The sequence below is a fragment of the Mustela nivalis genome (assembly GCF_964662115.1).
Source record: "Mustela nivalis genome assembly, chromosome: 19".
Taxonomy (NCBI): Eukaryota; Metazoa; Chordata; class Mammalia; order Carnivora; family Mustelidae; genus Mustela; species Mustela nivalis.
This window is the reverse complement of record NC_139038.1, coordinates 34,307,157-34,324,426: the sequence shown is the minus strand read 5'-3', so window position 1 is coordinate 34,324,426 and position 17,270 is coordinate 34,307,157. Positions and strand designations below refer to the sequence as shown.

At 43.7% G+C, this 17,270-nt stretch overlaps 1 protein-coding gene across 11 annotated transcripts in view; it reads left to right on the top strand.

Annotated features, from left to right (window-relative positions):
* The window catches only part of RBFOX1 (RNA binding fox-1 homolog 1), a 1,569,090-nt gene that overhangs the window by 365,161 nt on the left and 1,186,659 nt on the right, over positions 1-17,270 (top strand). For all 11 annotated transcript variants that reach the window (XM_082713150.1, XM_082713130.1, XM_082713117.1 and 8 more), the window contains one exon: positions 7,969-8,031. The gene's annotated coding sequence lies outside the window, so the exon portion shown is untranslated. Of the gene's footprint in view, positions 1-7,968; positions 8,032-17,270 lie in introns of those variants that run through there.

Here is a 17,270-nt window from a genome sequence, read left to right as displayed (position 1 = left end):
CTGCCTCCCTTCCATTCTGTGTGGGCTCCCCTGCTTCTCTCTGCATTGACTCTTTACCCCGCGTCCCACGGACAGACTTGCTCTGCTGTGCTTTCTCCTTGTCTATGGTAGCTGCTCCCAGAAGGTGCCCTTGGCCCTCATTCTACATCACTGCGCAAATGCCATGCCTACACACTGACATGGTGGCACATTTTCTTCCTGTCCATGTTGTAAATTCCTGAGATAGGGCCCTCAGTGTTCATCTGAGGGTCCGATATCTCTGCTTCCTATCGTCCGTCCAAGGGGAAGCAAGGTGAAGGTGATCAAGACCGGGTCCATTCCTGGTCAGGTGTCATCCTTAGGAAAAGAGACGTGGAGTAGAGAGGTGCACCAAAATATCCTCCCCTCCGCTACTGTGGGGCCGGCTATAGGGTTGATCTCTCTGCTTTACAAGAAGGAATTGATGGCATTTCCCAGCTGAAAGCACCCAGAAAGTTTTAATTTTTTTTAAATTAAAATAATCAGGTCTCGTGTATATTTCCTTTCACGGAGTTGTTATTGCTTACTTTGACTTCAATGTCCTGTCTCATGTACTTGGTTGAGAAAATAATATAAAAACGTCTTGGAATTTCCCTAGAGTTCAGCTTCCCGTTTTATACCAGGTGTAGCTGAAGTTTGGAGCAGAATAAAAAGAGCCTCGTTGCCTTACACACACCCTGTTATCTCTGGCGGGTTCAAATACAGTTTCTCCAAGAAGGCTGTGGTACCTTTGCTCTTTCTAGCCTTGAATCTGAAAGTCTCAGGTTTTCTTTGGAGTACACACAGCGGCATCTTTTTGACAGACAGTGCAAATTAAAAGATCCAGTGCGGCCTGGGAACCAGGGACCCAAACTTGCCCCTTGGGTTTTCATTTACAGTTAGGCACTGCAGACACAATTATTGCTGACAGGAAAGCAGAGGCTGGTGGCAGAGTATGTGTGACGGGAGGCTCATGCCAACCTATAATTGAGAGGATTATTTTTAATCAGAACATACCCTACAGCCCAAACATTAGAAATCTCCTGTAAGGCCAAGACAGGAAATTAAACACACCAACAATAAGCCTCAAAGGAGGGTGGCATGTGGGATGTAATATCGTTAGTCTTTCGAAGGTCCCTGGAGCTTCGAAGGTCCCTGGAGTAGAAGTTTGGTTCTCTAGGGAGGGAGACTAGGAAGAAGCTTCCCATGGAGAGGTAAGTCACAGATAGCTTACCTGAGCCCCTGCTGGACAGGTGAGTATAGACAAATTAAATGCAGCGGGCAGGCTAGTTGATGTTTATTGCATTTAGACAGTATGACAAGTCAAATATAAGCCTTGAAGGGGCGCCTGGGTGGCTCAGTGGGTTAAGCCGCTGCCTTCGGCTCAGGTCATGATCTCAGGGTCCTGGGATCGAGTCCCGCATCGGGCTCTCTGCTCAGCAGGGAGCCTGCTTCCCTCTCTCTCTCCCTCTCTGCCTGCCTCTCCATCTACTTGTGATTTCTCTCTGTAAAATAAATAAATAAAATCTTTTAAAAAAAAAATATAAGCCTTGAAATAGCAGCTACAATTGTATTTCATCATTAAGGGAAAGGCCTCATTAGTTCCCTATTTTCGGAATTCTTACTGAGCTCTTACCATGTGTCAGGTGTTCTGCTGACCACTGATATTCCCGGGCTTTACGGTCGTAGTCTTTTGGATAGTCTTATCTTTTGGCAAAATTTTGCCAAGTACATTAAGACTTTTTTTTTCTTTTTAAACTGGAAAGACTGTTGTTGACCAAGTAGGCATCATTCTTGGATATCTGGAATGAAAAACATTTGTTGAGTAGTAATGGCAGGTAATTACATTGTGTAGTCCTCACACCAACCCTCCGAGGAGGGCATTATTATCCCCAATTGATAGAGAAGAAAACTGAGGCTCAGAGGGGTTGGACAGCTTGCCCAAAGCTACATAGCTTAATGAATAAGAGAATTAATTTGAACCCAATTCTCAGTCCAAAACCCATGTAATACTGTCACTCATAAATAAGATAAAACCCAGCCTAGGGCTTTAAGGTGCCAAGGACTGTAAATTCATTGGAGAGAAAAGACGTAGAGACCATCATCCGTGAGTGTGCAGTTCTAAGAGAAGGGACGAGGGAGCTCTTCATTGTGCCTGCTGAGGTCTTCCCGGGCACATGAAAAATAGGCACAAGGTTACTGAGCAGAAAAGGCACAGAATCCTAGGTGTGGGACTGGCTAGTGATATGAGAGGGCTTGGGACTTTCTGTTTAGAACGACTGGCCTTTGGCTTTTGTTCTTGTTCAGCTCAGTCACTTACATTTAATAAATACAAGGGGAAGAAAAGCATATTTTGGGGATACTCAACACAGAGACTAGGTATCTGAAGGGGTGGGGTAGGATGTGAAAAGATGATGGGGGACAACCAACTTTCAAAGTATCCCCTTGCTGCGTAGAATGTTTATTGATGTGTGATCACAGTGGGAGATGGTCTTTAACCCAGGGCTTTCACGAGGAAGTAAACCACGCATTGACAGTAAAATGACCTACTGGTTCTCAGTCTAGAGCTCAGGGTCTTTAGGGCCCGTAGCTGATCTAGGGACACACGATTTCTTTGCATGACCAAGTGTGGCTGATCCGCTCACCCACCTGCATTGGTCAGCAGCCTTGTGTTACATGCCTGAGCGTCACTGGATTCCCTTGGGGGAGGGTCTCTATCTCCAACCTAAGGAAAATGCAGTGTACTCCCCACTTATACTCACTCTCCTCCCATCCCAGGTGTGATCAGCACTAGCTTCTCCATGCCCCATCATTGCCAGATTGCACGTAATAAGCCCATGTGGTACTGGCTGCTGTACACTAGATGCCCCTTCAGACCACTGGGTATGGCTGGAGAGCATGCACCCACTCACAATCACTGATTAAGGCACAGCTTGCTAATCTGTGCAAAGGGCTGGTGGAGAATGCCCCAGCCAGGCAATATATCATCCATTGAGACCAGTATCTCGCATGTGGCTCTTCTATTGGCAAGTAACAGAAACCTACTCAGAGTAGCTCAAGAAATGGGGATATTTATTATACACCATAGTGGTGAGTCTCAGCTCCACCCAGAAACCTCCCTCCCGTGGCCCCTCCAGTATTGCCTATTATTTTCTCTGCCGCATTCTTCTTGCTCCAGAGCCTGGCTTCTTCTCTTCTACTTGCCGAACACCTGGCAGAGAATGGTGACCCCACCATTACTGAGTCCTCAGTTCTAGAAACTAGCAAAAACTCAAGACTGCCCTCTAACTTCCCGAGAGAGAATTTGACTTGTGATCAGGTGAGGTTCCATCCTTATGGAACACTGCCCTCATGGAGACAGGATCGTATACGGAATACGTGATTTCTGTACCTATGCTAGGCAGAGGTGGGATATGGGGAGGCGAATAACTCAGAAAAGCTGTGTAGTCACCCAAAGCCTGTCTAAAGTTAGGAACAGTGTGAGGAAGCCTTCTTTCCACCCTTCCTCCCTTCCATCTATCCTTCCTTTGGCAAATACGTATTGAATGCCTTCATAGCCACAACAGTGTGGTCAGAGCTGGCAATAAAATGGTGAGCAGGACAGATGCAGTCCCAGCCCTCAGGGAGCTGACATAGTGGAGGCAGACGGACATCAGTCAGATCACTGTCACTGTTACGTGACAGCTGCGATGTGTGCTATGGAGGAAGGGCTCTGGAGACCACGTGGTAGGGGTTTCCACAAGAAAGTCATGATGAGCGGGAGCTCATCGGTGTGAAGAGCATCCTAGCCTGGAGATGCAGCATGTGCAACATCCCTGTGGCAGGTGGCGAGTAAAGTACGATCCAGAACTGGAAGGTCCCCTGGGCTGGTACGCGAGGGGGTCCAGAAGGAGGGTGATAAGTGAATAAACTTGGAGTTGTGGCCAGAAGCAGAGCATGCAGGAAGTCAGGTTGTTAGGATGTCAGGCTCAGTCTGGAATGGAATCAGTGCAGGGTTTAATCAGTCAAATAGTACAGTCACAGTCATATTCTGTAAAGATCACTGTGTCTGCTCTGTGGAAGGATGCGAGGTGCACGCCTGGAGCCAGAAGGTGATCTCCACAGCCCACTGTGGTTGTCAGGTGAGGAAACCCCAAAGCAGTCGGTGGTTGTCTGTGGGAGTGGAAACACTGCAGTAGCCCGCCCTGTTCACCAAGCGAGAAAGTTAAACTGCACGCTGCCTGCCCAGGGGTCATCAACTCCAGTGTTTTGGAAGTAATTGGTTCGCTATTTCGTGCGTCCATTTGACGAGAGCAGAGGTTAGGGCAGCTAATGCAGAAAGCCATCCTTCACCTCCGTCTGCCTGACTTTGTTCTGATGTCCTTTCGCGTTTTGTTCCCTTGCAGTCTTTGGGCTCTGGCATAGTCTTGGTACGATGCAAATTCCACCCAGGTCCATGGGGACCCAGGATTCTCCCTGGTCACAAATTGCTCTTTAGGTAGATTGCAAGAGTAATTGCAAACTCAGGACAATCTTAGTTTTTTTTGTTTAGTTTTGTTTTAATATATACAACTCCTCTGGAACTCCTCTACACTAGAGAGTATCTTAGATTTTTCTCACTGTCTGACAATGTGCCATTGTTAATGACTATTTCTGTTCTCAACTTGGAATAATGGTTCCCAGCCTTTGTTTACATTCATTCATTCATTTATGAGGGAGAGAGAGAGAAGGAAAGGGAGAGGGAAAGAGAGAATCTTAAGCAGGCTCCATGCCCAGTGCAGAGTCCAGTGCAAGACTTGATCTCACAATCCTGAGACCATCCATGACTTAAGCAGAAATCAACAGTGGGATGCTTAACTGACTGAGTCACCCAGATACCCCCTCCACTGTTTGTTTTTATAAAATTATCCACCTGGAGGATTTGACTGATTCTTACTAATCAGTAAGGGTGTATGGTTATAAATTCATTTCAACTGCAGGTTGAATTTAAAGCAAATCTAAAGTTGTGGCCATAAAGCTGACATGCATGAGAGGTTAACATTTTTATCTGGGCACCAGGCATGGGAACACAAGTGAAGGCCATTTGGCTGAGGGAGACCCTCCCTCTGGAATGAAGTTCAGGGCCCTTCTCTGGAGGTGTACCACATTGCATCCATGAGGAATCACTGCTTATGCTGTCCAGTGTAGTGAGTCGCTGCTAAGTATCTGGGCACTGTGCCAGGCGATGAGGCTACCAAATTGAATAAAACATTGTCCTTGTCCTCTAGGAGTCCACAGTCTGAGCAGGCCAACTCTACAGTAGGTTAGAGAGTATGATTCTTGTTCAGAGACAAGGCTCTGTGACAGACCCCAGGGCCCCTGGAAAAAAATTTAGTCCAGCTGAACAGGTCAGCAAAAGCAACAGAGAGAAGGTCACACTTAGGTGGATGTGCATGTTTCAAGTAGTGCATTTTAGCTCGATCCTAGAGTATGTTGGTGAGTGTATGAAGGGAAGGAGAGAGGGACTGGAGGAGGGAGGCAAGGGTTAAGAAGGCTGAACTTGAGGATAGGAACTATCGCCATTTTTAATAAATAAGAAGACTCATGCATATTTTGATACAAAGCCTGGGTATACGTTGGGTTCAAGAAAACTATTACTACTAGTATTTTTCTCTTACAATCATCACTGATATTTTTATCATTATTAGGACACATAGTTCTCCAACTGAGGCATAATATGAATTTATAGAAGATAATTACATACTTTGACTATTCATTTTCTAACTGTTCCTACCTCCTTTCTCCAAATCCTGTTCTTTCACTTCATGTGGTTACCTTCTTCTCAGCATGAAGAGTTCACTTCCATTGCCACTTCCTTGGCAAGTCTTCCCCAACCTCCTGGAGTGCCACGGAGTGTAGGCATCAAGAGCACAGTGCTTGGTGTAAAAAAGCACTTAGGAAATCATAACAAGCTTTTTTTTTTAATATATATTTTTTTAATTTGACAGAGAGAGAGATCACAAGTAGGCAGAGCAGCAGGCAGGGGGGGGGGGGGTGGGTTGGAGAGTCCAATGCAGGGCTCGATCCCAGAACTCTGAGACCATGACCTGAGCCAAAGGCAGAGGCCCAAACCACTGAGCCACCCAGGTGCCCCCATTACAAGCTTTTATACAAACTTCCAGTTATAAAATGAGTAAGTCACAGGGATGAAAATTACATCATACGGCATGTAGTCAATGGTATCATAATAATTTTGCATGGTAACAGGTGGTAACTACATTTAATGTGTTGAGCATTTCATAATGTTTGTAATTGTCAAATCACTATGTTGTACACCTGAAACTAATAAAATACTATATATATTTCAATAATAAGTATAAACAACTTTTAAACAGCACTGACTTTGTGCCAGGCACAATGCCAAGTGCCTTACAAATATTAACTTTTAATACTTGCCTCAATCTATTGAGGTAGGTAGTGTATTTGTTCTCATTTTATAGATTAGGAAGTTGAGACAAAGAAAAGCTAAGTGTCTCAGTCATGGTCACAAAGCTGATAGGTAGCAGAGCCTTGGATGATGGGATAGATGAATGAATGAAGGGCAGGAAGAAAGGACAGACAAATGACCACTGTGACCACCGTCCTCGCTACGTCATAGCTGTGTGCACCCACAGACTTCTCCAGATATACATCTCTCTCCCAGTGTTTTGAAACCACTCAGTGTTCTCAGATGTTCTAAGTTACCAACATCAGTGAGCTCACCAAATGGGAATATTTAAAAAAGAAAGTCCATCATATTAAGATACTAAGAAAGGGAGTATATTTTCCGAACATATATCTGTGAGTAATGTTTATAAGCAAGTTCTGAAACTTGGGAGTTACTTTGAGTCTGGTTGTACATTGTGTCAGTACTTGGGAGGAGTAATAGAGCCCTGGGTCAATATTCTAGAACCCTGCAAATTAATCCCATTTCTTCATGTGTCTCCCAGAAGGTGAAACGGTCAGAAGCAGGTCTCTTTTGAGTATAGGGTGCCATGTAACTCTTTCAGATCTATTAGTAATTCTTTCTGGTTGGATATGACCTCTCCCCCAACTCACTAAATTATATGAGATTATAATGGCCGTTTGCAGTTTGTGTGATATTTGGTTTATTTAAATATCAGTGAATGTGGATCTTCCTCCTTCTGATTGGGTGATGATAGCCATGCTCATGAAACTGATTCTTGATGGGACACCTAAAATCACAATTTTAATTAAAAATCCCAGTTTTATTCATTGCAAAATGGAGTCATGTTGAATATTGGCCATCGTGGGATTGAACTTTATAGAATCCTGGAGTTCTGGAGTTGAAAAGATATTTAAAGTTTATTTCATTTCACCTAATTCCATGTGGGAGAATCCACAATCATGTCTCTGAAAGATTGGCTTCTCATCCTTCCTTGAAAACATCCTGCAGCGTAGAGCTCACTGTGTCAGGCAAGAGCTCAGCAGAGTGGTTCTAAACTCGATGTTCAATCACCAACTTCAAATCCAGGCTCTGTCGCCTACATGCATATTCCCTACAACTTACTTGAGCTGTCTGAGCCTTAGTTTCCTCTTCTGGAATAGAGAAAATCATAACACCTTCTATTGCAGGGTAAAAGAATTAAATGAAAATATATTGAAAGACTTGATTTTTTCAAAAAAGATTTTTATTTATTTATTTGATGGAGGGAGAGAGAGAGAGCACAAGCAGGGGGAAAGGCAGAGGAAAAGGGAGAAGATGACTCCCTGCTGAGCAGGGAATCTTGATGCAGGCTTGATCCCAGGACCCTGGGATCATGACCTGAGTCAAAGGCACTTAACCGACTTAATCATTTTCATCACCATCATCACCACCACCATCATCGTTGTCCAATTCATAGTATCAGGAGCCTATTTTAGAAGTTAGCCACATGTGACTATGACAAAAAAGTAAAGGCACAATACAATACCTTCCTCCATCCTAAAGTCTTCCCCTCTCTTCTTCCCTAGGACACTGCTCAAAGAACTCATGCCAGTGGAACTTACGGCTTCCTTGATCGGACTCAGCATTCAGTAAGTGTGACCACTTTTTGAACCTTCATTACATAAATACATCTATTTCTTTGATCGTGTTTGAGATGAAAAGCTCTCTTCCGCGGGCCCGAAGTTCCCACAAACACTGGGCTGCCTGCCTGTGTCTTTCTTTTCTGCACTACTACGTTGGATTCAGAGGTGAGGGGAGGGTTTGCTGGGCAGAACCCCCACAAGGAACACAGGAATGTGTGTGCGTGTCAGGGGGTTAACCCTACCACTACTGGCTAGGGGTTAAAATGAAATGTGCTTTTGTTGTCCTTTTGTTCCCTGAGCTTTTCTCATTAGGAGAAACCTCATCCCTCTCTCCCAGTTACATGACCCTGCAAAGCAGAACAGATCAGTTAGTGAGTCCACATATTTCTTGAGGCACTTAAGAACAATTCATTTGGGGCCAGAATACATTATTACTGTATAAATTTACTGCAGAAAAAGAAATTTGGTACTTTCGGATGCTGGGGTACGTTTCAGAAATTGCATTTGTTTTTCGCAAGTAAGCACTTTCCGCCGTCTGCCTTTCTCATTGTGCACAAGGACTTGATTTTTGGTGAAGCCAGCAGTATTTTCTCCGATTTCCCCGACTCTTATTTTTTTACCATACAGAAGCTTTTGAGGTGGTGGTGTTGGTAGACAAACGCCTCTGTAAAAGTCTGGGACATTTGCTCTCCTCTGCAGTCGTCCAAACAACTTGTTTTATGAATTGCTCTGTAATAATTTAATACTAAATATCCAAGTTTTAAAAGGCTAACTTTAAAAGGCTATAGGAAAAAAAAAATTTTTTTTTTTCTCAAGACGTAGCTTCCCTTGTAAGGTTTTAGAATTTTTTTTAACATGTCCTACTTTTGAGATTGGTGGAATATAATTTGATGCATCAAATATCATAAAGGGGCAGGTAGAATCCGAGGCTGGGGGATTCCAGGCCTGGAAGAGGCTGATCAAAGGGAATTCTTTGCCCTCAGTGGTATGGCATGACTCCCCTTTTGGGTACAGAATTTGCATATATGAATGGTAGAGGAGGGAGGAGACAGAAAGAAATAAAAAAGATGGTGTCTTCGCTGTTTGCTACATCAGAGTGACTTAGCGTAACCCTGATCAGCGAAAGCTTGTATCACACAGGAGATTAGACCCACAGCTTTTGTTCCCAATAATAAAGGAAATTTTGTGTCTAATTCCCTACATGCCACATCTATCTTTCAATGCCTTTGAAGTTCAGGCTACAGCATTTTCTAAAAACTGCGAGGTTCTGTAAGTGGAAAGGAGGGGCTGTTTGGCAGGAAGTCTGTTCAAATCTATTTGGTGTAAAGTTAAATATGCACGTTACTTTATCTTTTTCCATTTCCATCAGTATCCTTCTCTTCTCATAGATGCCTTTGCGGTGCTGGAGCAGACAGGGTGGGGCTGGAGGGAGGAAGTTTCAAGGATGGGTTTTCAGATTATGTGCGACCCTCCCACGTTCCTCTCTACCTTCTCAACATGATACAAATTACTGCTTCTCGGAAAGGAATCCATGTTCCAACGCTGGATTGGGGCTGAAATTTCTAACCTAGGGGAGCCTCTGGTCCCCGAGATAATTAGTACAGTGTTGTAAGGAGCTCATGTTAATTTGTCTTTGGATATGGTATTTCCATATCTATGATTGTCGTCTAAGGAGGAAAAAAATTATTAATTTGCTGCTCCATACCAGTGTGTAGATATCTGATAATTTAAAAAAAAATAAAAAGGGAAGAAATGGAAAAACTTCTCACTGGGGATATTTAGAACGGCTGCCCAATTTCTGTGTACCTAATAGATTTCAATGGTTTCCGTGTGATGAGAGCTGGAGCAGTGAACCTCAGTCAGTGTCTAGGACCAAGTGGAAACCGACAGGAGGCTGGCGGCAGTAGGGTCCTTCATTGAACTTCACCCTCAGAGTCATTTCCTACGACTTTAAAATTTAAGTTCCAGTGGAAGCCTTCCTAAGATCTCTGTCTCCCATCAGATTATACTCCCCTGGCAGGCTGTACCGGAATTATAATTTATTAATTAATTGACCAAAAATTAATTTAGTATTTGCTTTTTTCTTTTGTCCAGTGCTCTCCAGCACAATTTTCTGTCCTGCTAGGAATATTCTTTCTCTGTGCCGTCCAGTATGGTAACCACACTGAGCACCTGAAATGTGGCTGCTGCCACCAGGGAACTAAGTTTACTAATTTGTTTATTTTTAGTTGATTTAAATTTAAGCATTGTCACATGGCAGCAATAATCTACCATACAGATGGGACAGCTCTAGACTGGAGGCCCCATGAATACAGGAGCCAGTTCTGAGTTTTCCGTCCTTGCATCCAGGCTGGTACCCAGCTGGTATTACCTGTGTAGACATTGTTTGGTAAACCGCTGCTGTCCCAAGCCCTTTAAGCATCTTCTTTCCTCGCAATTCTGTACGTATTATTCCCCTACATGAACCCTTCATCCAGAACAAAATAGTTAATGATCCTTCAATGCCACAGCATATGCTCATTCTAACGGGCTGGTCTCTGTTATACTCTGGTTAATAGACAGTATATAACCTCTGATTATATCTACAGCCTTTACTGAAGATAGAAGTCACAGTAGACAGCACTCGCTGGGCATAGTGACAGGTGAGCACATGGAGAGATGGGGGATGGGTAGATAGATGGAGTGTTACATATGTGGGAGAAACAGAATTGACCTTAGACGGTAGACCGTTCTAGATCTCCATGATGGCTGTCTTTTGTCTTCTACTTACTACTCTAATTCTTGTTCAAAGCTATGATGTCTGCTTTGCCAAGGCCTAGATGGGCCTAGAATAGCACACTCTGAATCTATTACTGAATTCCAGTGTTCTATGCAGCAAAGGTTGCTGTACATCTATACTTGCTTCTGGCTGTACGTCTGACTCCAAATGCCTAACACTAAAATCAGACCACACCCTGCTCACTTCCCTCTGGACACCATTCTCTCCCCGGGTAACCCAGTCCCAAGCTTCAGTAACCACTTACTGTGTCTTGACCTTCATCCACCACCACAAGAGGAGTGAGGCCTGGGCCTGTCGAAAGCCCTTCTCTGTTCCCTCTGTTGACATATCACTCCAGGTACTCCTTCCTCAAACGGTGGTGAAGTCTTTCTAAGTGGTTTTAATGCCTAAAGCCACCATCCCTTGGATTCCATTCTATATGTTGGAGGACTGCTGTTCCCGAAACACGAGTATCATTGAAGTTACGTGTTCAGTAAGCTAGTTGCTTTCAACACTGCCTCCCTTAGAATGTCTAGAAACCTTGTCTTCTAATCAAACATGTTGATCTCTTGACTCCCAATGCATTTACTTCCTGACTCCAAAATTTGTTACCTGTGGTCCTAACAGCAGGAGCAACCCTTCCTTATTCTTAGTCCACACTCCAGTTATATATCTCTGTTAAGACTCTCCTGATGAAATGTGTACTTTAATTCCTTGATTCTCCTTGTAAGATAAAGAAAATACTAAGCTTGTTTTCAGTGTAGAAGTTTGACCCTGGGATAGTATTTTTAGAATCTGGACTCTGTGGAGCAGGCAAAGAGTAGAACAGTATCAGGTGAATAGAAAGAGAAAGAGCAATGATTGTCTTGAGGGACTTGGAGTTCTCTGGAGTTAAAAGTCAGCAGATGGGCTAAAAATGGGAGAGGTCAGCCATCCGATGAATACCGGAGGGAGGGGGAGCCGGAGTGGGAGCAACATAGGAGCATTAATTTAAATGACGGCCAGGCCTAGGGTGGGTTTCATGCCATTTGATTTAGAGTCTCACGGTGTAGAGGACACATCAAATGATGGCCTCATTTGACCTTCCCATGTGCTCTGACACTTGACCACCCGCCACCCACCACCCACCGCCCACTGCCAGGCATCCGTGTTCACACATGCCATATCTGTATCTCTTATCTCTCTCAAGCTGCTGAGTAGCAATCTCTGTGAAATCCCTCCTGCTCTCCCTAATTCCCCTTCTAGACTGGGAATAGGAACTCTGGGGTGGGGGGTGGGGGTCTCTTTCTGATTTACTGACTACACAAGACTGTGAAGCATCAGAGAGTATAGGCAGATAAATAAAAAAAGAACATTTTCCTTTGTTCCCTTATTTTTGAACAGAGAGACAAAAAAGAATGAAAGTTACAGGGAAGGTGTGTATGACTGCAGCATTTCAGGACTGTGGATAACAAAGAGACAAGCCTCAAGTGGCACCCCACTACCTGCCTCATTATTCCCCATCATTTCACCCAGTTTAAATCTTCCATAGCACTCCTCACGTGCTCTAATAATCGTATTTATGTGTTATGCATTATCTGCTTCTTCCACTGGACTAGAGGGTCTCTGAAGACATAATGTGTACCTGTCTTGCTTGCTGCTCTATCCCCAATGCCACAGAAGTGGCAAGTACATATATAGATACACACATATATATGTGTATATGTATAAATATATATGGAGTGAATTATCAAGTTGGCTTACTTCTTTGAATGATGATAACCCTGTCTGAAACCATTCTTTCATCAACCGTAACCCCTCATAGCACTCCCTTGCCATACCTCCCAATCTAGATCAGCCTTTGAAAAACCAAGAGAGTTAGGCTCTGTGAACTGACCACGTCATCCTTGACACAGTGACCAATCTGACTTAATTTTTTTTTCATTAAATAATAACAATAATAAGGAGCTGAACTAGAATAGTCTGCAACTAAGACCCCTTCTGACTTGGAATTCCGTGCATAAACAGGAATAAACAAGGCCACAGAAGAAAAGGTTGAAGGGAAGCATCATTACCTCAGCAAGGTAGAGGGTGCTGAGCTATGACCAACAGTGGCTATTCCCCACCCCCTAGCTGTGGGCAAAAATGAACTCATTGTCTTCTGGACAAGAAAATGAATATGCTGCGTAGGTCTGGGACTAGTACAGTATGGATAGGCCATTTTCTGTTTGCTCTGTTAATAACTGGTATTGATACAGTTTGGTCCACGCCCATGGGTTGCATTATAGAATTAGAGGAAGTGAAGGCAGGTTTCACCTGCAGCCTCTTCTACTGGAGCACCTGAGAGGTGAAATCGTTCTTTTCATCCTAATTATTCTTTAGTTACCAGTCAAATGACCTAAGAAAAACAATGACTCCAATGACTTGGGGCTTTTGCTAAATCTTTTCACTGAAGCTAAAGATGAGATCTACTTGCTGTTTCTACTCTGCATTGTAATGTGAGTTTGTTTATTTGAGATATTGGTGAACCTGTGGCAATGGCTGCAAATTGCAGATGACAAACACATAAAGAATGGCTGCTTCATAAGTCACAGAAACAAGGAATTTGGTTTTTCCAAATGGAAGAGGCTGCAGATTTCTTTTGAGAAGATAAACTTTCTCTGAGGGCTGTCAGCCAGAATATATTTAAAAAACAAAAAACAAAAAACAAAAAACAAAAACATGTGGCTAGTTTCTTTTGAGTTTGGGCAACTGTATCCAAAGATGAGAATTCTTTTTTTTTTTTTTTTTAAAGATTTTATTTATTTGTCAGAGAGAGGGAGAGAGAGCGAGCGCAGGCAGACAGAATGGCAGGCAGAGGCAGAGGGAGAAGCAGGCTCCCTGCCGAGCAAGGAGCCCAATGTGGGACTCGATCCCAGGACGCTGGGATCATGACCTGAGCCGAAGGCAGCTGCTTAACCAACTGAGCCACCCAGGCATCCCCAAAGATGAGAATTCTTGCCTCAGAAGGTGTGAACCCCAGTTTTGTGCCAGGCATACAGTTGGAGGTAAATAAATGGTAACAATGATAAGTTATTGTTACTCAGAACAATTACATAACGGAGAAGTAGTCCCTTCTACTGGGCGGCCTGTGTGTGCATGATCACTGGGGAGGCAGATCACTCGTTGGACCTCAGTCTCTCTATTTAAGAAGATCAATTATCTTGAAAAACTGTACTGTGGTACATTACAGCTCAGAGTGCCATGACATTGATATGTAAGTCAATGTTCTTACCCTGGTAATGTTATCATTCATTCATTCACTTACAATTAGCTTTGGATAAATGATGTTGGATTTTTTCCAGAGTGGTAGGGATGTTAAAATGAAAGAGGCCCTTAATTTATGGTAAAACTGTAAAATAAAATTTAAAATAAATAAAACAAAAAATAAAACAAAAAAATCCGAATTGTCTCGGTTATCATGGACTAGCCAGTCATAGACAGGAATATATGTTGGGGTCAGACTGCAAGGATATGATTAGATCTGTCTCAAATATGGGAGAGGGCCAAGAGGTGGCCCTGTTCCATGTAAATTCTTCTTTTCCGTATTCTCAGGTCAGGGTTTTCCTCTCACAGCTGGCTGGCCTTCCTCACTCTTCTCCAAAGTACAATGCCCTTGCAGGGTGCTTCCTCCCCCAGCAATGACCATTTACACTCCACAGGGCCAGATTCTCCCCACCAAGTCCGTAAACCTGCACTCTGTGCAGAATCAATGCCCATTTACAGCTGCTAATGCATTAATAACAGAAACGTCCCTGGCCATGACCTACCTGAGTCATTACACACTAATCATCGGAGGCAATTTCAAGCAGATTGACTAGTGATCGGTGTCCTCCTGGCGTCCAGGCAGGAGGACACATGGCTGCCTTCACAGCCCCTGAGCAGATGGTCTGAGAGCGTAATCACACACTACAGCCGGTGTGGGTCTGGCTCCAGGAAGGGGAATCTCCATGTCTTGCATGCAAAGCTGTGCTCTCTCACCCAGGGCTCTGCTCCAAGGGCCTGCCTTTCATTTCAGAATAGAATCCAGGCTCTCCTCTGAAGACACTGAGGAAACAAGGTACCTGTGCCGGGAATGTTCTAGCCTGTATCCGTGCCATGAAGCCGGTTTTATTTCCCACATTTCCATGTAATCCATCCCCAGATATGTGCTCCAAAGCCATGGTCACCATGGGCTTGTGGTTTGGTGTTGTAATTTCTTCCTTCAGTTTTAGCTTGAGATTTTTGTCTTTTTGATCTTGCTCTGGCACTCCCTACGATCATAATCTTAAGGGTTACACAATGTATCATCAGGGTGATGTTTTATTCCTTTACTGTGGAATATCTAGGAGCTCTCTGCTCTTTTCACCAACACCATTTTTGCCAGAGTTAATCACTCAGGATCTGTGGAGTTTTCTTCCCTGGAGTAACTTCCTCAGGGTAAATACCGCTGAGAGGAATTGTACAGTCAAAGGAAATCAGCATCTTTATGACTTTGGATGCATATCACTAAATCACCTTTTGAAATGGATTGTGCTAATTTACAGCCAGTACATTGTCTTTTGAGCTTTCTACTCTTAGCTGCCTGTGATTTAGTTGCCTAGAATGAGGATTCAGGTTATATGGGGTTGGAAATATGAGTCAGATAGGATCTTTACCTTCAAGAAACCCACAGAATAGAGGGAGAATCCAGATTAGAAAACAACCCACTGCTGTGACATGTTAAAGCTTTAAGGAAGAATGAGCTTGAGAATCCATGGATTCTGGGACAAGCCTTTATTTTTGAGCCTAGTAGAATTCAAGAATCTCTCTCTTTGATGCTATTTCTTGACCAGAGTTTCAAGAGTTTGGAAATCAGGGCTCTATTCTTATGTATACTTGCTATATCTATAAATTCAGGTATAAGACTAGATTGTACTCTCCGACTAGCTTTATGGGCTGTTCATTCCAATGCACACAAACTTTTGTTGGCAGAAGTTCACAAAAGTTGTGCATTGCTAAGACAAATACACTGGGAGTATTTGGGTTGTGTGCTCAATAAACCCAATGGGTCACAGCCAATAGCTCATTGAGATTCCTATAAAGGAAGCTGTGATCTTAGTGGAAAAAGCACAAGATGTTAAGACAAACAAATGGAGATTCAAATCTTGGCTCTCTGTTTACCACTTCTGCAAACCTGGGAAAGTTACTTAACCTTTCCCAGCCCCAATTTCCTCTTCTGTAATGAGGAAGACAATGGCCACCCACAGGTTTCTTGTGAGGATTAAATAAGTTCTCCTTTTTTTGCAGGGGGAGGGTTCTTTGGAACCCCAAAAGGGGGAAAGCCTTTTGGGGTGGCAAATGGAACCCCGAGAGCATAAGGGGCGCTGATCCACTCAGCAAAAGCTAGTAGCAAAAGTAGTGATCTGTTTTAGATAGAGAAGACCTTGTAGTGCTTCTGATGTGGAAGAAGAAAGGAGAGGGAGTGAGCGGAAGGATCCAGCCGGAAGTGGGTGGGAAGGAGATCCTGTGTGCAGGGAGGAGCTCCGGAGGAAATCAAGAGCTGTTACTAAAGTCTGAGTTGAAACCCTTTGGTTTGTTGTAGACTTAATCCCTCCCGCCTTTTGCCGCATCCCCATACCACCCAAGAATAAAACTAACCTCTCTCTTCAAAAAGTGAGGGGTTTTCGGGAGTGAGTTTTTAATGGAAGATCTGTGAAGTGCTGAGTTCTGGCCCAAGTCCATGCAGCGGAAACCGGATGTTGCCCTCAGCGGTGCCAAAGATAAACACCTAATGTTTAGAAATGTGCTCCTGGGCCCAGACGTGAGCTAAGCATTTTTGCATGCATTCCCTCCTCTTATCCTCACAGTGACCTAGTAAGATAGGTCTTGCTAATTACTGTTGTTATATAGATGAGAAAACTGATCCTTGCTTGGACTGCTCAGAGTCCGATGACTTGCAAGAGGTATAGCTGGGTTTCAGTTGTTGATCCCACGTCTTTGACCGCTACACTGACCTCTTTCTGTCTGCATGGCCTGGGTCCCAAATGCCAGTGGGACTGTACATGTCATTAAGGAAATCGTGGCAAGGAATTTTGGCTTCACGGGGATTGGAGGATGGCAGTGTATAAGGATCTCAGCTAATGTCTAGGTTCTATTTATAACTTTATTTCTTTAAAAAGTAGGTGAAGTGATGATGGGTACAAATAAAGAGAAACAATTCTCCTACAGGCTCTCATTCCTCTTTCTCTTCTCTAGGCAAAGAAAGAATGAGAACATCAAGTACAGGGCGCTGTGAACGTGGAAACTGAAACATTCTCTGTGGTTATCAGGGACTGTACATTAAAAAGGACTCTTGTTAGTACAGGCAAAGTAGAGAGCCACGGAGAGTCACAACCCAGAGCTTTTCTGATGCCCAACATGCCTCTAGCCTCATGGTGGTTTGACACTCCGTGGAGGTTTTAACTGGGTTGCATCTGAAGTTTCATTCTGAGAAAAAAAATGAGACAAA